We start from the raw sequence: 21,002 nt of genomic DNA on the forward strand, positions 1-21,002 counted from the left end.
ATCTGCACAAGAACTAGACCCACTGTCATGCCGTATGTTCATGCAAAATATCCAGAATGAGATTTTTTCATTAGTGCAGCCAAAAATTTTAACAGAAAGTAAATACAGATTTCAAGCCAGATAATGGAAATACTTTTTATATTTTATTACATTAATACCATTAAAAAGATTTTTGTAATAAAAAAAATTACTTTTTTTTCCCGACAATTGTGACTTTTTTTGTGGGACTGGTTGACGCTTTAAAATTTTTTTTTTTTTGTCTTTAATAATTTATTAATACATTAATTTCTTAATTTCTATCCCCCCATCACTCCCAAAAGAAAAAAAAAAAATTTAAAACCCACAACCTATCATTTCCTTCCTTACCCCGATTGCCCAACAATCCTTTTTTTTAATCAATTTATCTTATATACTCCACTTATTACATTCTATATTCTTTTCTTATTCCCATCCAGTCATGCTTTAGGATGATTCGAAGCAGTCCACTTTTTTAATAATCAAAAACCTTGCACAAAATAATTTATGTAACCTATTAATTTTATTTTTATCTAAACTCATCTCCGGGTCTTCACCCAATAATCCAACTAAAGGTGAGGGTGTGATATCGATTCCCATTTGTTTCCCTATCTCAATATATACTTCAGACCAGAATTCCTGAATTTTTTCACACTACCATAACATATGTAAGAACCCTGCTTCAATTCTATCACATTTTGGACAATTACCATTTTGTCTCTTACCTATCTTATACAAATACTGTGGTTTATAATACAGCCTATATACAATATTAAACTGCACAATTTTCTATGATTATTTAAAGGGGTCTGTTTGATTCTCTTGAAAATCTTCTCCCACGGTCTGTCTATCTTCAATCCTAGGTCTCTTTGCCATGCTTGAGAACTTCCATGTTTCAGATCTTGTTTCGACAAACGAATCAGTGCAGTATAAATATGCAACATTACCTTTTTATTAATCCTATCTTCTACTACTATTTTTATTTATGGGTTCAGGCACCCTACTTAACTTTATTCCCTTATCTATTGTGCTCCTAAATATACTTCTCATTTAATATACTCAAACCAAGTACCCGTTCCTATTTCCCTCCTGTTTTTAATCTCTTCGCAATCAAATCTCTCCCTTTGCCACACATCTTTGTCTAAACCCTAAGATAGCAAGAGTTTTCATCCCTACCTTATGCATTCCTTCTGTGGAAATTACGTTTCCCCATATTGGTGCAACCTCTAACATTCCCATTACTCCCCATTTATTTTTAAATAAATCCCATGATTTAACTACACTTTCAACCATTATATTCTTCCTCCACAATTCCCTTCCTAATTGTCCCGACTCCACGATCTGATAAACATTTTCATAATTCTCACTAACATTTTCATAAAAAAATTAATAAATAAATAAAAAATAAAAAAAAAAGGACAATGTTGCCATTCCTTTATAAAAAAAAAAATATGTGAGATGCTAGAAAATACATCTTGATATCTGGGAATGCTAATCCTCTATCCCTTGGGAGACACAAATATTTTAGTTTTGTTTGAGTTTTTTTCCTGCCCCAAAAAAGTGAGTAAAAGCGTACCAGTCAGGTCGAACAACATTTTTTTATTTATTTTAAATATATCCCTCAGTACCTAATCCTGACCATGTACATCTACATTTTGATGTGTCTAGCACCTTTATTTATTTATTTTTTTACACTTTTAATTTAGCTCACTAGTCTGAATTACTTTCATAGGGAGTGGGCGTGGCCTCACTGTGCAGGTCTCCGCCTCCTCCCTCGGTAATGCTGTCTGCTCAGATCTCCCCTAGCATTATCAAAACTACAACTCCCAGCTTGCCCTCACTGACAGTAATGGGACACAAGCTGACAATGGGAGGATTTTTCCTCCAGCTGGGAGCCCTGCGCTGTCAATCAAGGAAATGTGTCCATGACATAGGTGATGAAGCATGGACACAGCAGGACTAGTATGTGTCCAAGCAGGCGGGGGGGGGGGGGGGGGCGTTGCAGTATCAGGGCTAATTTTTTGCGTCATAATCTGAAGTTTTTAGCTGTACAATTTTTGCATTGATAGGACTTATTGATCGCTTTTTATTCATTTTTTCAGGATGTAAATTGACCGTGTATGCGCGTATGCCATTGACCGTGTGGTTTAATTAACGATACATTTTTATAATTCGGACATTTCCACACGCAACGATACCTACCACATGTTTATTTTTAATTTTTTTTCTGCGTATAGTTATGCATATTTTTTTTATATTCATAGTGCTTTTATAGAGATCAAACAGAGCAGAACAAAATAAGCACATAAGACCAATGCATACAGGAATTGCAAGTCAATAAGAAAAATTCAACTCAGCTAGTGACATAGGCGTAAGTCCAGTGCAGTGGACATAAACGGGACAGATACATTAAGTCATTTGGCAATGTAGAATACTCATCACACATTAACAGAGTTAACCTAGACTGTGGCATTTGGTCAGGCCAACCCAAAAAAAAAAAAAGGGGGGGGGGGGGGGAGATAGACAGCAACATCCAGTCTCAATAGAGGGAGAGACAAATAATCAAAAAGGGTAAGAGAGAAGAGGTGATAGGATAGCGTAAAAGAAAAAGGGAACAGTCAGAGCCAAAGAGGAAAAGAACAGCGGAAGAGGGGTTGCCCCCTCCTTGACTAACCTGCTCACCAGCGGCCGCCCCCAGTCCACCATGCCCCTGTAAATAGCATCAGGAAGCACTGTAGATGAACACATCAGATCGGAGACGCACAGGTTAAGGTGGTGACCGGAGAAGAGGTGTCTAACTCAAAAACCCAATTTACAGCAAACGGAAGGACTGAGATTCCACATAGGCCAGCCACGGCAACCATATCGCCGTGTATTTAGCCAGACGGCCATTCGAGTTCGCCATCAATTCCTCTATTCTGCAGATGAACAGGACCTCCTTGTACCAATCTGAGACAGTGGGTGGAAGCGTATCCTTCCAACGCCTGGGGATCACCGTCCTGGCTGCCACTAAAAGAAAGTGGGCCAGAATTTTGGAAGGGGATCTCCTGGTCACTGGTAGAACAGACAACAAGAGAACTTTAGCACCACATGTTTATTTTTATTTACACAGTTTTTTATTTTTTTTATGGAAAAAGGGGGGTGATTCAAACTTTTATAAGGGAAGGTGTTAAATGATCTTTATTCGCTTTTTTTTCCACTTTTTTGTGTGCAGTGTTATAGCTCTCATAGGGGGCTATAACATTGCACACACTGATCTTTTACATTGATCAATGATTTCTCATAGGAAACCACTGATCGATGATTCTGCAGCTTGACTGCTCATGCCTGAATCTCAGGCACTGAGCAGTTATCAGCGATCTGACAGCATGGAGGCAGGTAGGGACCCCCCGGCTGTCATGTAAGCTGTACGGGATGCCGCAATTTAGCTGCGGTGATCCCAAACAGCTCCCTGAGCTAACCGGCATTGTTTTACTTTCAATTAAAGGGTTTATAGTGCGCGGCACCGCGATCATTGCCGCACGCCATTAGCCACAGTGTGGCCCCGCGTTATAAAACAGGAGCGGACTCATGACGTACCGGTAAGTCATGGGTCCTTACGGGGTTAAATTATGATGTTCTTTCAAGTTTCCTGTTACTTGTATCCCCAGGTAGCCGAATTGTTCACCTCACTGTTGGAATCCACATCTCACAAACACAATGGTAACATGAAGTACTACCGAAACTGTGCAAGGACCCTAGAGACCCATGCTCATACCATCCCATCTTTTTAATAAATCACAATATTAAAATACAATCGAAGATCCTGGCTGACCGCTTGTCCCGATTTATGCCGGTCCTGATCATAACCCAAAAGGTGGGTTTTACCCGAAATCGATCCATTGCCATAGATCTAAGAACAGTTTTGGCAGTCTCAGACCAGCTCCAGCACCATCCTCTGCCAGGGGAACAACCGGCGCTCTAAGCCCTTGAGGCTGAAAAAGTTCAACAACGTACGCTGAGAATGGTGCTGGACCGGGTGGGTTTACATGGTGCGTTTCGTGATTATCTTGCGGGGGTTTACAGGACACCTATGGTCAGAGTTTACACACTGGAGATCCTATCAACACCCTTCCCCTTATTTAAAGGGAAGAGACAGGGCTGCCCTGTTTCGCCCCTCTTTGACCTAGCTCTGGAGCCCCTGGCGAGCCGTCCTCAGACATATACTCTGGCATTGTGGTCAGAGAGAAGAAGGTGAAACTCACCATGTTTGCTGACTATGTACTGCTTTTCCTGAATAACCCGGGTTCCCTGTTACAGGGCATTCTAGATCAATTGTATCACTTTGGTAGGTTCTCGGGCAATAGGGTTAATGTACCCGAATTGGAATTGCTCCCCCTGGGAAGTCACCCACCTCGCTGGCCGCTTACTCCGTCACTTACCAAGGGATAAAGGTGGGTAAAACCCCCGATACCATCTACGCCCTTAATTTACCTCCTATCATTTCAAAAATTTCTGCTGAATTGCTGAAATTGCATAATCTTCCTCACACCTTTATGGGTAGATGTCACCTGATAAAAATGGTTAGCTTTGCAAGTCTCCTTTACCACCTTGCCACTGCTGCTGAAACACGTAGATATCCATAAGTTTATCTGAGCTCGTAACCGTCCACGTGTTGCTCTCCATAAACGAATGTTAAGTAAACAGGATGGGGGGCTTAACTTCCCAAACGTGAGGGGCTATAACTTATCCTGTCTGTTTCGGTTCGTAGTGGATTGGATCCATGGATCCTCCTTCCATGTCGTCAGTGACTTGGAGACGGCATTGGCAGCTCCTTGGGACTTGACTTCCCTTCTCCATACCTCCTACTCCAAATTGCCTATTCTAGTGAAACGTTCTGTTCTCTTATGAGACACGGTGACGACATGGAAGGAGGTCGGGAAATTGTTTATTTTACCTTTCCAGGCATCCAAACATCACCCCCTACATGGTCACCCTGAGCTTCCTACTGGTATCCCTCCCCAAATATATGCCACGTGGGCGACTAAGGACTTCTCTTCAGCTCGCCATCGTATTGATAAACCCAACAAATGTTGGCTTTCCCCAACTTCCATTCTGAGTAAATATGAGTTTCCGCCTTCCAAAATGTTCCCTTTAAATCAACTGTATTCATTCTTTTCCTCCCGCCTGCACAATCTTGACAAGGAAGCGCATGACCATGCACTAGACTACCTGATTGGCTCTACTCCCAATAAACCCTCCATCTCCACCATATACTCCACCCTCAAAAGAGTACTCTTTCAGGACGTCCCCTCTACCCTATTTGCATCATGGTCCGCCTAGATACCAGATGATCTCTCAGATTGAGTGCTGCATGGATGGACTGTGCATTATAAATGAACGCTGGTGAGAAACTTATTTCAAATTGGCCCATAAAGCTCTCTATGGCTTTAACATACTACCCTCTCCCGATTTCCCCGACAGGATCACTGCCTGCCCTAAATGCTATACTCCCTTGACAAATCTTTGGCATGGAATATGGACCTGCCCTCATATTGTTTCCTACTGGAGACTAATACTCCACTTATGTAAAAGACACGTGGGACCTAACTTTACCTAATACTCCGAGAGCCCTGCTCTTTAATCAGTTCCGACCATCAAACCCTGGTCTACAACCTCTTCCATGTTATGTTATGCACTCCGGCCACACACGCTGGCCATGAGCGCACGGTCCCCTTACCTTCTGCTGCCGACGGGGCTGGGATTTGCATCGCGGGACGCACCGCATGTGAGCCACAGTCCGTCACTCTCCGGGTGATTCTCCTGCCTCTGCCTCTAAGATTTAAAGGGCCAGTACGCTCATTAGTGTAATCCACCTGTGGCTCTTTTATAAATTCCTCCACCCTCCTCAGTTCCCTGACAGATCTTTGTTGCCTTGTGCCTTTGAGAAAGCATTCCGCTGTATTGCCTTGCCGTGTATCAGATGTCTTGCTCTTGTGACTTGACCTTGCTCCTCTGCCGCCTGCCTACTGACCTCCAGCTATGTCCTGACTACGCTACTGTGCCACCTGCCCTGACCTTCTGCTATCCAGACTTTGAGTTGCTTTATCCCTCCTGTGCCTCATCTCCTCAGCCGCCTGTGTGGTCGAGCTGTGCCAGGGGTAGCGACCTGGGTGCGGCCTGCAGCAGCAAGTCCATCCTGCTTTGCGGCGGGCTCTGGTGAAAACCAGCAAACCCTTAGACTCCGCTCCCTGGTACGGTCCGAGTCATCTGCCACACAGGTCCAGCGGATCCACATCCACCGGGGTTCCTGTCTTCAGAAACATGAGGGTTACATTGCACAAGTGTTCCAGTTGGTGCATATTGTCCTATTGGTAGGCTTACGCTGCATCTTTGCCACCTGGCTTTCACCCTAAAAACTAGTGAATCAATGGTAATCTCCCAGATGAAACACCTCTGTGGTATAGATGGGATTGAGTCCAAATGACACAAGAACACTCATACTGAAATTTTTTGACAAATTGAAGTTTTTTATTCTTTCACAGTTTACAGCGACTTAAATTGCAGACAAAGACCGTTTAGCTCCACAGAGTGGTACTGTCTAGGGGCCACTGGGAACACACTGTGTGTCTTAAAGCTTCCACCGTGACCCTCCGACAGAACAAGTGGTCACTGTATTTTGAGGCCTTCACCTTGATCATGCATGATTACCACATCTCATTGTATTTCCTGAACTCATGTACCTATGTGGATTCCCTGGTTTTAGTACCTGCTCTTGTTTGCCCAGGCAACACCAAAGTCTGTGATTACCATGCTTCCTTGTCGCTCATTTGTATTCCTCTGCATAACTTTTTGTTATATGAAAAATTCTCAAAATGTGTTTGAAAGAAAAAAACAAAAAAAAACATTTTTATAGTATGGACAATTACGCGGCTACATCATTGGATCGGTGATCGGCAGCAGGTAAGGGGATCCTTTCATTTTAACTCCTGGAATACCAGCATTGTGGGGATTTGGTGAGCTCCACTAAGCTACCTGCAAGTTTTATTTTCATTTTAGACACTGTGATTGCCATTGATCACTGCATATAAAGGGTTAAATGACCGGCAGCGGCAGAATCGCTGCTGCCTGACATTAGCACTGAGGGTCTGGCTACTTATAGTAGCCAACCGTCACTGATCTGAAGCGAGCGCAGCTCATGAGCTCGCTTCATAGCCGCTGAAAACATCAAGGCGTACAGGTACATCCTTGGTCTTTAAAGGGGTACTCCGGTGCTTAGACATCATATCCCCTATCCAAAAGGATAGGGGATAAGATGCCTGATCGCGGGGGTCCTGCCGCTGGGGACCCCTGTGATCTTGCACGCCGCCCCCCGTTAAAATCAGTCCCCGGAGCGTGTTCGCTCCAGGTCTGATTACTGTCAATCACGGGGCCGGAGCAATGTGACGTCACACGGGGGCGGAGCCGTGACGTCACAATGCTCCGGCCCCGTGATCGACAGCCACACCCCCTCCCATAGACTTGCACTGAGGGGCGTGGCGTGACGTCACACGGGGGCAGAGTCGTGACGTCACAATCTCACGTCACCGTGGTCGGGAGCCAAAGCCTCCAGAGTTTCTGGAAGCCGCAACAGGTGGGTCCTGCAGCAGATATCCCTGGGGTCCTCAGCGGTGGGAGCCCCGCGATCTGACATATTATCCCCTATCCTTTGGATAGGGGATAAGATGTCTAGGGGCAGAGTACCCCTTTAAAAGGGGTACTCTGCCCAAAGACATCTTATCCCTAAGAGTTTTGATCGTGGGGGTCTGGTTGCAGGGACCCTCGCAATCTCCAGCCCAGCACCCCAGCGTTCTGAACATTTATGTTCAGAACATTGGCTGTGCTAGTAAGCTTTTGGATAGGGGATAATATGCTTAGAGGCGTAGTTCCCCTTTAAAGGGGTACTCTGCCAGAAAACATCTTATCCCCTATCCAAAAGATTACTAGCACAATAAAGGTAAAGTTTCTGTTTCAGACTGATACAGTTAAGAGTATGTTTAGGTGCTCGGGCAAATTTGCTGCGAGTTACGCTACCATTCTACTGGAAATCTACTATTGCGGATTGTTCGCGGGCCTGTTCAGATAGATGGTAGCATAACTCGCAGCAGTAAATCCACTACCAGTTACCAGTGTGTGAAGAAGTACCCTAAACGGGTTAGTATTAGAAAAACAGCACCACAGTTGTTCCTGAGATATTAGTCTGGCTGCTAATATGTTTAATTCTACACGTGAACATACGATAACCTTGACCCTCCCCCATCTGCCCCTTCATAAATATTCATCCCCTCTTCCTTAGTAAGTCTGTAAGGGGGCGGAGTTACCTACAGAAAGGCGGACAGGAGGGGTAGGGAGTTACAGCACAACTCCATTGTACATAAGAAAAAATTACCATATTACAGATGAGAGGATTTTCTGCTGGTGGGAAACATTAGTGCGGGTGACCCTGTTTCTATCTACCTGAATATGCAGGTTAGTTCTAGTGTCAGATACCCTTTTAATGTTTTCAGGACAGAATTAGACTTTGAGAACACACCAACACATTTTTAAATATAAAAAATAAAATAAATTATATATATGTATAATACACCCCCCAAAAATATTCCCCCCAAAAACATCAACAGCCCCCCCCCCCCCCCAAAAAAAAAAAAAAAGTCAGTGAAAAAATAAAAGTTACAGCTCACAGAATGCGGCGACTTACAAACATGATTTAAAAAAAAAAAATAATAAAATAGTTTTTATGGCATAAATGAACCAAAATAAAAAAAAAAGTATATAAGTTTGGTATCGCCGTAATCGTATCAACCAGCAGTGTAACGTTAATATGTCATTTATACCGTATGAAGAACAACCTAAAAAACTTTAAAAAAAAATAAAAAAAATGTATGTATACCACCTCATAAAAAATAAAATAAGAAACGATGACCGTGTCACATGTACCCCAGAATGGTACCAATGAAAGCGTCAACATGTCTACCAAAAATATTTTTGCACACTAAGGCTCCTGTAATTTTATATGATGCCAACAAAATATCCTAAACTAAATGGATGCCCCAAAATCCACACAGCGTGCCTTCATGTCTGAAGCCTGTGTGAGAGACACGTAGCGCACAAAGGCCACATATGGGATATTTCTACATACGTCAGAATTCAGGGAATAAATCTTGAGTTTTATTTCTTTGTCAACACCTACTGCGTTACAGAAAAAAATAAATTAAAATGAAAAATCTACAAAAAAATTAAAATGTTAAATTCCGCCTCCACTTTGCTTTTATTTCTGTGAAACGCCTAAAGGGTTAATAAACTTCTTTAACCCCTTGGGGGTGGAGCCCATTATAACCCTAAGGAGGGGAGCATTTTTTATATATTCTACTTTATGTTAGTGGTAAATTTTTGTCGATACTTGCATCATTTCTTGGTGAAAAATTCAAAAGTTTGATGAAAACATTAAAAATTTAGCATTTTTCTAACTTTGAAGCTCTGTGCTTGTAAGGAAAATAGACATTCCAAATAAATTATATATTGATTCACAAAAATTATTATGGACATTTATCAACGGGTTTAGTCAGGTTTTCTTTACTATAATTGTCGCAAAATTGTCGCAACTACGACTACGCGATTTTTCGTGCGACATTTTGCCTGGAAAGCGAGAAAAGCAAGTTTTCCAAAAATGAACTACGTAGTAATAATTTTAAAATGGACTACGGGTAGTCACGTATTTATTAACTGCGACAGTCGCAACTGCGCAAAAAAAAGTCGCAACAGGGTTAAAAATTGACTAAATTTACTCCAGCTCAAACATGGAGCAGAAAAAGCTACTACCAAAGTAAAAAAGGAAAAATTGCTTATGTGAAAGAAAATTATCAACAAGCTGAAACCAGTTGATAAATAAGTCACACATAAGCAAAAAAAGAAATGAAGGAAAAAATTACTAAAAAAAGACTACATAAGCAACCATTGATAAATGTCCCTCATTATGTCTACTTTATGTTTGCATCATAAAGTTGAGATGTTTTTACGTTTGGAAGACATCAGAGGGCTTCAAAGTTCAGCAGCAATTTTCTTTTTCACAAAATTTTCAAAATCTGAATTTTTCAGTTTTGAAGTGGTTTATAATGGCCTTCATATTAGAAATACTCCACAAATGACCCCATTATAAAAAAAAAAACTGCCCCCCTCAAAGTATTCAAAATGACATTCAGTAAGTTTGTTAACCCTTTAGGTGTTTCATAGGAATAGCAGCAAAGTGAAGGAGAAAATTCTAAATCTTCATTTTTTACACTAGGAGTTGTAGTCATGCAACAACTGGGGAAGAACAGTTTGGAGAGCGCTAAGTAGTGGTCTCCAAACTGTAGCCCTCCAGATGTTGCAAAACTACAACTCCAAGCATGCTGGGAGTTGTAGTTCTGCAACATCTGAAAGGTCAGATATTGCAGAACTACACGCCCAGCATCCCTGACTGTCTGGCCAGGCTGGGAGTTGTAGTTTTGCAACATCTGGAAGACAACAGTTAGGAGACCACTGTATAGTTGTCTCCAAACTGTGTCTCTTCACATGTTGCAAAACTACAACTCCCAGCATGCCCACACAGTCAGTGCATGCTGAAAGTTGTACTTTTGCAACATCTGGAGGACCACAGTTTAGACACCACTACACAGTGGTCTCCAAACTGTGACCCTCAAGATGTTGCAAAACTACAACTCCCAGCACGCCCAGACAGCCTTTGGCTATCTGGGCATGCTGGGAGTTGTACTTTTGCAGCTTTTAGAAGGCCACAGTGAAGATCACCTACCGCAATTTTCACTGCAGCCTTCTCCACCGCCGCACTCATCCTGTCGATGCCGCCGCTGCTGCCGCTTCTCAAGGATGCCGCCTCCGACGGTCCGGTAAGCCGGCCATGCTCCCCACCTCGCCGCCCGTGTTCCCCCCGCTCTGCCCGTACTTCAATCGGTGGGAAGAGCAGGGGAAATTAACTCTAACACCCCCCCCCCCCCCTCCCGCCCCCATCTGCCATTGGTGGTCAGCCTGATCGACCAATGGCAGGGGATAGGAGGAGGTGGCAACACTGCCACCTCGCTCCTATCCTTTAGGATGGTCGGAGCTGTCTCTGACAACTCCGATCATTCTTATTTTCCGGCCGATCGGGTCACCAGTGAACCGATTGGCCCAGATCGGCGCAATTCGCCGGTCTGAATTGACATAGGGGGGTCTCAGGCGAGCGGCAGTGACCGGAAATGCGGAGGGCGTGACGGGACGCAAGGGCATATCCATACGCCCTCCGTCCCCAAGGAGTTTATGTCATTCTGAGTAATTTAAGGGGTGCAGCTTGTAAAATGGGGTGATCTAACATACAGGCCCCTTAATTCCACTTCAGAACTCCACAAGAAGAAAATATAAAATCTAGAAAAATGCTCTTTTTTTGCCAATTTTTTTTACAAAAACTACCAAATGTATCTATCAAAATTTACCACTAATGTAACGTACAATATGTCACGAAAAAACAATCTCAGAATTTCTTTCATATGTGAAAGCGTTCCAAAGTTATTACCAAATAGGTGTACACGTCAGATTTAGAAAATTTGTCTTGGTCATTACGGTAAAAACAGGCTATTAAGTAAAGGGGTTAACATTATATTTTGACAGTTTGGACATTAACACACGTGCCGATAACAAATATGTTTATTAAGGGGTTAAAGTGGAGAAAAAAAATACTGCAGGTTCAAACTCCTCCAAAACAACGGATGGAAAACCAGACAGACCCCATTAACTTCTTCAGGACCATGCCAGTTTTGACCTTAACCCCTTAAGGACCGGGGGGTTTTCCGTTTTTGCATTTTTGTTTTTTGCTCCTTGCCTTTAAAAAATCATAACTCTTTCAATTTTGCACCTAAAAATCCATATGATGGCTTATTTTTTGCGCCACCAATTCTACTTTGTAATGATGTCAGTCATTTTGCCCAAAAATCTACGGTGAAACGGGAAAAAAATCATTGTGCGACAAAATTGAAAACAAAAAAACGCAGTTTTGTAAATTTTGGGGGCTTCCGTTTCTACGTAGTAAATTTTTTGGTAAAAATGACACCTTATCTTTATTCTGTAGGTCCATACGATTAAAATGATACCCTACTTATATAGGTTTGATTTTGTCGGACTTCTGGAAAAAAATCATAACTACATGCAGGAAAATTAATACGTTTAAAATTGTCATATTCTGACCCCTATAACTTTTTTATTTTTTCGTGTACAGGGCGGTATGAGGGCTCATTTTTTGCGCCATGATCTGAAGTTTTTAACGGTACCATTTTTGCATTGATAGGACTTATTGATCGCTTTTTATTCATTTTTAAATGATATAAAAAGTGACCAAAAATGCACTATTTTGGACTTTGGAATTTTTTTGCGCGCACGCCATTGACTGAGCGGTTTAATTAACAATATATTTTTATAATTCGGACATTTCCGCACGCGGTGATACCATATATGTTTATTTTTATTTACACTGCTTTTTTTTTATTGGAAAAGGGGGGTGATTCAAACTTTTAATAGGGGAGGAGTTAAATGATCTTTATTCACTTTTTTTTTTTCACTTTTTTTTGCAGTGTTATAGCTCCCATAGGGACCTATAACACTGCACACACTGATCTTTATCATTGATCACTGGTTTCTCATAAGAAACCAGTGATCAACGATTCTGCCGCATGACTGCTCGTGCCTGGATCTCAGGCACTGAGCAGTCATTCGGCGATCGGACAGCGAGGAGGCAGGTAGGGGCCCTCCCGCTGTCCTGTCAGCTGTTTGGGATGCCGCGATTAGCCGTGGCTATTCCGAACAGCCCGACTGAGCTAGCCGGCAACTTTCACTTTCGCTTTTAGCCGCGCGGCTCAGCTCTGAGCGCGCGGCTAAAGGGCCGCGCGCTATTAGAGGCGGGTCCCGGCTTCACTATGACGCCGGGCCCACCGTGATATGACGCGGGGTTACTGTGTAACCCCGCGTTATATCAGGAGAGCAGGACCAAGGACGTACCGGTACGTCCTTGGTCCTTAAGGGGTTAAGGACCAGAGCGTTTTTTTGAACATCTGACCACTGTCACTTTAAACATTAATAACTCTGGAATGCCTTTAGTTATCATTCTGATTCAGAGAATGTTTTTTCGTGACATATTCTACTTTAACATGGTGGAAATTTTTTTGTGGCAACTTGCATCCTTTCTTGGTGAAAAATCCCAAAATGTTATGAAAAAAATTGAAAATTTTGCATTTATCTAACTTTGAAGCTCTCTGCTTGTAAGGAAAATGGATACAATACATTTTTTTTATTCACATATACAATATGTCTACAAAAAATTGACAAGTTTTTACTTTTGGAAGACACCAGAGGGCTTCAAAGTTCAGCAGCAATTTTCCAATTTTTCACAAAATTTTCAAAAACTCACTATTTTTCAGGGACCAGTTCAGGTTTGAAATGGATTTGAAGGGTCTTCATATTAGAAATACCCCATAAAAGTCCCCATTATAAAAACTGCACCCCCCAAAGTATTCAAAATGACATTCAGTCAGCGTCTTAACCCTTTAGGTGTTTCACAGGAATAGCCGCAAAGTGAAGGAGAAAATTCAAAATCTTCATTTTTTACACTCGCATGTTCTTGTAGACCCAATTTTAGAATTTTTACAAGGGGTAAAAGGAGAAAATGTATACTTGTATTTGTAGCCCAATTTCTCTCGAGTAAGCACATACCTCATATGTCTATGTAAAGTGTTTGGCGGGCGCAGTAGAGGGCTCAGAAGCGAAGGAGCGACAAGGGGATTTTGGAGAGTACGTTTTTCTGAAATGGTTTTTGGGGGGCATGTTGCATTTAGGAAGCCCCTATGGTGACAGAACAGCAAAAAAAAAAAAAAAAACACATGGAATACCATTTTGGAAACTAGACCCCTTGAGGAATGTAACAAGGAATAAAGTGAGCCTTTATACCCCACAGGTGTTTCACGACTTTTGCATATGTAAAAAAAAAAAAAATTATAATAATGTTTCAATAAAATGTGTGTTTCCCCCCAAATTTCCCATTTTTACAAGGGTTAATAGCAGAAAATACCCCCCAAAATTTGTAACCCCATCTCTTCTGAGTATGGAGGTACCCCATAAGTTGACCTGAAGTGCACTACGGGCAAGCTACAATGCTCAGAAGAGAAGGAGTCATATTTGGCTTTTTGAGAGCAAATTTTGGTAGGGGGGCATGTCAAATTTAGGAAGCCCCTAAGGTGCCAGAACAGCAAAAAAAAAAAAAAAAAAAACACATGGCATACCATATTGGAAACTAGACCCCTTGAGGAAGGTAACAAAGGAATAAAGTGAACCTTAATACCCCACAAGGGTTTCACAACTTTTGCATATGTTAAAAAAATAATAATAATAATGTTTGACTAAAATGTGTGTTTCCCCCCCAAATTTCACATTTTTGCAAGGGTTAATAGCAGAAAATACCCCCCAAAATTTGTAACCCCATCTCTTCTGAGTATGGAAATACCCCATGTGTGGACGTCAAGTGCCCTGCGGTCGAACTACAATGCTCAGAAGAGAAGGAGCGCCATTGAGCTTTTGAAGAGTGAATTTGTTTGGAATGCTAGTCAGGGGCCATGTGCGTTTACAAACCCCCCCGTGGTGCCAGAACTGTGGACCCCCCACATGTGACCCCATTTTGGAAACTACACCCCTCACAGAATTTAATAAGGGGTGCAGTGAGTATTTACACCCCCCTGGCATTTGACAGATCTTTGGAACAGTGGGCTGAGCAAATGAAAAATTAAATTTTTCATTTTCACGGACCACTGTTCCAAAAATCTGTTAGACACCTGTGGGGCGTAAATGCTCACTGCACCCCTTATTACACTACGTGAGAGGTGTAGTTTTCAAAATGGGGTCACATGTTGGGGGGTCCATTCTTCTGGCACTATGGGGGCTTTGTAAATTCACGTGGCCTTCAATTCCGGACTCATTTTGTCTTCAAAATCCCAATAGCGCTCCTTCTGTTCTGAGCATTGTAGTTCGCCCGCCGAGCACTTTACATCCACATTTGGGGTATTTTCTTACTCAGAAGAAATGGGGTTAAAAATTTTGGGGGGCTTTTTTCCTATTTTCCCTTGTGAAAATGAAAAATTTAGGGCAACACCAGCATTTTAGTGAAAAAAAATAATTTTTCTCATTTTCCCATCCAACTTTAACGAAAATTTGTCAAACACCTGTGGGGTGTTAATGCTCACTATACCCCTTCTTACATTCCGTGAGGGTTGTAGTTTCCAAAATGGGGTCACATGTCGGTATACATTTTTTTGCGTTTATGTCAGAACAGCTGTATAATTAGCCACCCCTGTGCAAATCACCAATTTAGGCTTCAAAATGTACATAGTGCGCTCTCACACCTGAGCCTTGTTGTGCGTCCGCAGAGCATTTTACGCCCACATATGGGGTATTTCCATACTCAGGAGAAATTGCGTTACAAATTTTGGGGGTCTTTTTTTCCTTTTACCTCTTGTGAAAATAAAAAGTAAAGGGCAACACCAGCATATTAGTGTAAAAAATTTTTTTTTTTTTTTTTTACACTAACAGGCTGGTGTAGACCCCAACTTTTCCTTTTCATAAGGGGTAAAAGCCCCCCAAAATTTGTAGTGTAATTTCTCCCGAGTACGGAGATACCCCATATGTGGCCCTAAACTGTTTCCTTGAAATACGACAGGGCTCCGAAGTGAGAGAGCGCCATGCGCATTTGAGAATTAGATTAGGGATTGCATAGGGGTGGACATAGGGGTATTCTACGCCAGTGATTCCCAAACAGGGTGCCTCCAGCTGTTGCTAAACTCCCAGCATGCCTGGGCAGTCAGTGGCTGTCCAGAAATGCTGGGAGTTGATGCTTTGCAACAGCTGGAGGCTCCGTTTTGGAAACACTGCTGTAAAATACGTTTTTAATTTTTATTGGGGGGACAGTGTAAGGGGGTGTATATGTAGTGTTTTACCCTTTATTATGCGTTAGTGTTGTGTAGTGTAGTGTTTTTAGGGTACATTCACACTGGCGGAGGTTTACAGTGAGTTCCCTGCTAGGAGTTTGCGCTGCGGCAAAAAATTTGCCGCAGCTCATACTTGAAGCAGAAAACTTACTGTAAGCCTGCCCGTGTGAATGTACCCAGTACATTCACATGGGGGGGGGGGGGGCAAACCTCCAGCTGTTTCAAAACTACAACTCCCACCATGTACTGACAGACCGTGCATGCTGGGAGTTGTACTTTTGCAACAGCTGGAGGTACAATGGTTGGAAAACCTTCAGTTAGGTTCTGTTATCTAACTCAATATTTTCCAACCAGCGTGCCTCCAGCTGTTGCAAAACTACAACTCCCAGAATGTTCTGATCACCGAAGGGCATGCTGGGAGATATAGTTATGCAACAGCTGGAGGGATCGCAACTACAACTCCCAGCATGCTGGGATTTGCAGTTTTGCAACATCTGGAGAGCTACAGTATAGAGACCACTGCAAACTGTGGCCCTCCAGATGCTGCAAAACTACAAATCCCAGCTTGCCCAGACAGCAAACAGTTGTGTGGGCATGCTAGGAGTTGTAGTTTTGCAAGATCTGGAGGGCTATAGTTCAGAGACTACCATATAGTGGTCTCAAACTGTAGCCCTCCAGTTGTTGCAAAACTACAACTCCCAGCATGCTCAAACAGCTGTCTGGGCATGCTGGGAGTTGTAGTTTTGCAACATCTGGAGTGCTACAGTATAGAGACCACTATATAGTGGTCTCGTACTGCAGCCCTCCAGATGTTGCTAGGCAACTTACCGGCTTCCGTCGGATCCAGGGAGCTTGCTGCAGGACATCGCCGCCCGCAGCCTCCGCAGATCGGTAACTGGACTCCGACGCCGGTCCCCGTCGTTTCCCCGTTCTGCCCCGCCTATTGTGTTAACCCCCTGCCCCCGATCTGCTATTGGTGGTCGTGTCTAGACCACCAATACCAGGGATAGGAGGGGTGGCACCCCTGCCACCTCACTTTTATCTCTTCAGGGGGGTTGTGGGTGTCATGGACACCCGCGATCCCCCTTCTATTCCGGGTCACCATAGACCCGTAATGACTCGGAATCGCGCAAATCGCAAGTGTGAATTCACTTGCGATTTGCGCCGATCGCCGACATGGGGAGGTCTGATGACCCCCCTGGGCATTTGCGCGAGGTGCCTGCTGATAGGTATCAGCAGCCACCCCGGTCCGGTCCCCGTACAGGTACGCCCTTGGTCCTTAAGGGGTAAAAGGGGTACTCCGGTGGAATTTTTTAAAAATTTTTTATTATTTTTTTTAAATCAACTGGTGCCAGAAAGTTAAAACAGATTTGTCAACTACTTCTATTAAAAATATTTACCCTTCCAGTAGTTTTAAGCAGCTGTATGCTACAGAGGAACTTATTTTCTTTTTGAATTTCTTTTTTGTCTTGTCCACAGTGCTTTCTGCTGACACCTGATGCCCGTATCAGGAAATGTCCAGAGCAGCATAGGTTTGCTATGTGGATTTTTTCCTGCTTTGGACATTTCCTGATACGGGCATCAGGTGTCAGCAGAGAGCACTGTGGACAAGACAAAAGAAATTCAAAAAGAAAAATTTCCTCTGTAACATACAGCTGCTTTAAAGTACTGGAAGGGTAAATATTTTTAATATAAGTAATTTACAAATCTGTTTTAACTTTCTGGCACCAGTTGATTAAAAAAAAAAATATATATATATAATAATAATAATAATGTTTTCCACCGGAGTACCCCTTTAACCCATTAAGGTTTCTCAGTTTTTGCACTTACCTTTACCTTACCTTTAAAAAAAACATAATTCTTTAAATTTTGCACATAAAAATCCATATGGCGGCTTATTTTTTGCACCACTAATTCTACTTTGTAATGACATCAGTCATTTTACCCAAAAATCTACAGCAAAACAGAAAAAAAAAATCATTGTGTGACAAAAGTGAACAAAAACGCCATTTTGTAAATTTTGGGGGCTTCCGTTTCTACACAGTAAATTTTTCAGTAAAAATTACACCTTCTTAGGCTGGGTTCACACTACGTTTTCTCCCATACGGGAGCGCATACGGCAGGGGGGAGCTAAAAGCTCGCGCTCCCGTATGTCACCGTATGCGCTCCCGTATGTCATTCATTTCAATGAGCCGACCGGAGTGAAACGTTCGGTCCGGTCGGCTCATTTTTGTGCCGTATGCGCTTTTACAACCGGACCTAAAACTGTGGTCAACCACGGTTTTAGGTCCGGTTGGAAAAGCGCATACGGCGCAAAAATGAGCCGACCGGACCGAACGTTTCACTCCGGTCGGCTCATTGAAATGAATGACATACGGGAGCGCATACGGTGACATACGGGAGCGCGAGCTTTTAGCTCCCCCCTGCCGTATGCGCTCCCGTATGGGAGAAAACGTAGTGTGAACCCAGCCTTATTTTGTAGGTTCATACGATTAATATAATACCCTACTTATGTAGGTTTGATTTTGTCGTACTTCTGAAAAAAAATCATAACTACATGCAGGAAAATTTATACATTTAAAATTGTCCTCTTCTGACCACTATTTTTCCGCGAACGGGGCAGTATGAGGACAAATTTTTTGCACCGTGATCTGAAGTTTTTAGCAGTACCATTTTTGTATTGATCGTTCTTATTGACAGGCATTTATCAAGCAATTTAGTAAATTTTTTTTTTTTTTTACTAAAATTGTCGCAAAAATGTCGCACCTGCGACTACGCGATTTTTCGTGCGACATTTTGATTGGGAAGCGAGAAAAGCAAGTTTTCCAAAACTTAACTACGAAGTAATAATTTAAAAATGGACTATGGGTAGTCAGGTATTTATTAACTGCGACAGTCGCAACTGCGCAAAAAAGATCATTTTAAATCATATGGACCTACAGAATAAAGATGGTGTCTTTTTTACCGAAAAAAGCACAGCGTAAAAACGGAAGCACCCATGAGTTACAAAATGGCTTTTTTGTAAAAAAAAAAAAAAAAGTGCTTGCACTATTTCTTCCATTCAATCGCCCGTCACAAAATAACGTCCGTTATTAATAACGGGCGATAACAGGTTAAAACGGCTATTAGAAAAATCATATAGGACTATAATGGGATTTTTTAATGGCCGTTTAACCCCGCGATCGCCCGCTATTTTATAGCGGGCGTTGTATAACGGGTACTTTTCATAGTGTCAAAGCAGCCTAAAAGAGTTATGATTTTTAGAAGGTGAGGAGGAAAAAATAAAAGTGCAAAAATGAAAAAACCCCGAGTCCTCGAGGGGTTATAAACACCATAGCGTAAGGTAAATATTTGGGGAATGGTAAGAGATGTAAGGTGTGTTTATCAAGGCAATGAGGCCAGCTTTCCTAACTGCATTAGTGAACAATAGCATTCTTGAAATTTTAAAGCTTTTTCTCTGTACAAAACGTTTGTAATTTTTTTTTGAGGGAAAAACATGGACATTCTACAGCAATATTAGTTCTCAGGCCCCACCGTCTGTCTACTAGAGCCCCTAGGAGTAGAGAACACAGCCATAGCCGGCTCTTGTCACGTCCCTGAGGAGCGACGATGACGTCACGCAGCCGTGTCCCTGACAGCGCTTGTCCTGAGGTTGCCTTGGCGCCAAATTTCAGTGGTGGCTGCAGTGAGCTGAGCCGCCGCCTGACGTGACCCGCAGCGCACACCGTCCGTACTAGCACGGAGCTGCCTCACCGCCTGTGTGTGCTTCAGTGCAGCACGTCCACACAGCTATACTGCCACAACATGCACTATAGCCGGGGCGTGTGTCTGTGCCGCACGACTGTCTCTACACGGCCTGCAATACGGACACATAGTAGTCTCTCACCTTCTTTAGAGCTCGTCCGCCCTCACATTCGCTGCCGCCCGTTCTCTCACGTCTTGTTCAGTCGCTGACAGAAAACATTCCCGAGCGGCGGTTCCCGGAGCACAGACAGCCGTCACCGAGCAGTGGAGCCCCAGCCTTTCTTTCCTCCCTGCTCACAGCCTCCCAGCAGGCGCACACATCCACACACAAGAAGCCTATTGTATTGACACTGCTCGCTGGCTTCCTCCGCTCCTCCTCTTCCACTTCCTCCCTGGTGTCCATCCCTTCTTCCCCTCCCTGCAAACACATACGGCGGAATGCACTGCCTTCTCCCGGCTCCCCTGTCATGTGGCCGCTGTATACCCACCTGCCTCCGATGCCCAATACTTCCCCTTTCTCTCTGCACCTGAGGTCTCCTTCTAGGTGTTTCCTAAAGAACTTTCTAATACAGTCAGCGCTGCGAATGGCTGCACACACTTTCTAAAAAGGTTTCCTCTTTTTGTTTCATTCACACGGAGCAAAAAGCCTTGGTGGAGGCCTCATAGTTATGTATGTCTACTAATATAGAATAAAATGGCTGGAATACTATGGCATATCCACTGACTCCGCTATTAGTGACTGATGGGTGTAATGTCCACTCCTGAGGCGGACTCCTCTCTCTGGATCAAGCGACCAGGTGTTCATTTTGTTTTTTTTAGAGATGTCCCGATACCATTTTTTTAAGACAGAGTACGAGTACCGATACTTTTTTTTATAAATACTCACCGCTACCAATTACGGATACCAATTAAAGAAATGAAATAAATAACACCTACTAAATGAGGGGGGAATGGGCATATAAGGGGGAATTGACATATTAAATGAGGATGGAATGGGCATATAAGGGGGGAATATGCATATTAAATTAAAGGAATGGCTATGTGAAATTAATATAGCCATTATCTTCATGTGCTCATTCCCCCCCTTATCCATTTCTCATATCCCTCCTATTATAACACTCCCCTTATATACATATGGACATTCATTTCTTTTAGTGTTCGCATTCATTTCAAGCAGACCCACCTGATCTGCTCCTTCCTGCGCGGACGCGCTAGAGAACTGGGAGGAAGTGA

The 21,002-nt window shown here is 42.9% G+C and overlaps 1 protein-coding gene across 5 annotated transcripts in view; it reads right to left on the reverse strand.

Annotated features, from left to right (window-relative positions):
• JADE3 (jade family PHD finger 3) overlaps positions 1 to 21,002 on the reverse strand; it is a 93,141-nt gene extending 72,139 nt beyond the window's left edge. For 2 of the 5 annotated variants that reach the window (XM_056555860.1, XM_056555859.1), the window contains exon 1: positions 19,912 to 20,221. The gene's annotated coding sequence lies outside the window, so the exon portion shown is untranslated. Of the gene's footprint in view, positions 1 to 19,559; positions 19,618 to 19,911; positions 20,222 to 20,952 lie in introns of those variants that run through there. The other 3 variants (XM_056555863.1, XM_056555861.1, XM_056555864.1) reach the window with 3 other exon arrangements.

Source organism: Hyla sarda, chromosome 2 (genome assembly GCF_029499605.1).
Source record: "Hyla sarda isolate aHylSar1 chromosome 2, aHylSar1.hap1, whole genome shotgun sequence".
Lineage (NCBI taxonomy): Eukaryota > Metazoa > Chordata > Amphibia > Anura > Hylidae > Hyla > Hyla sarda.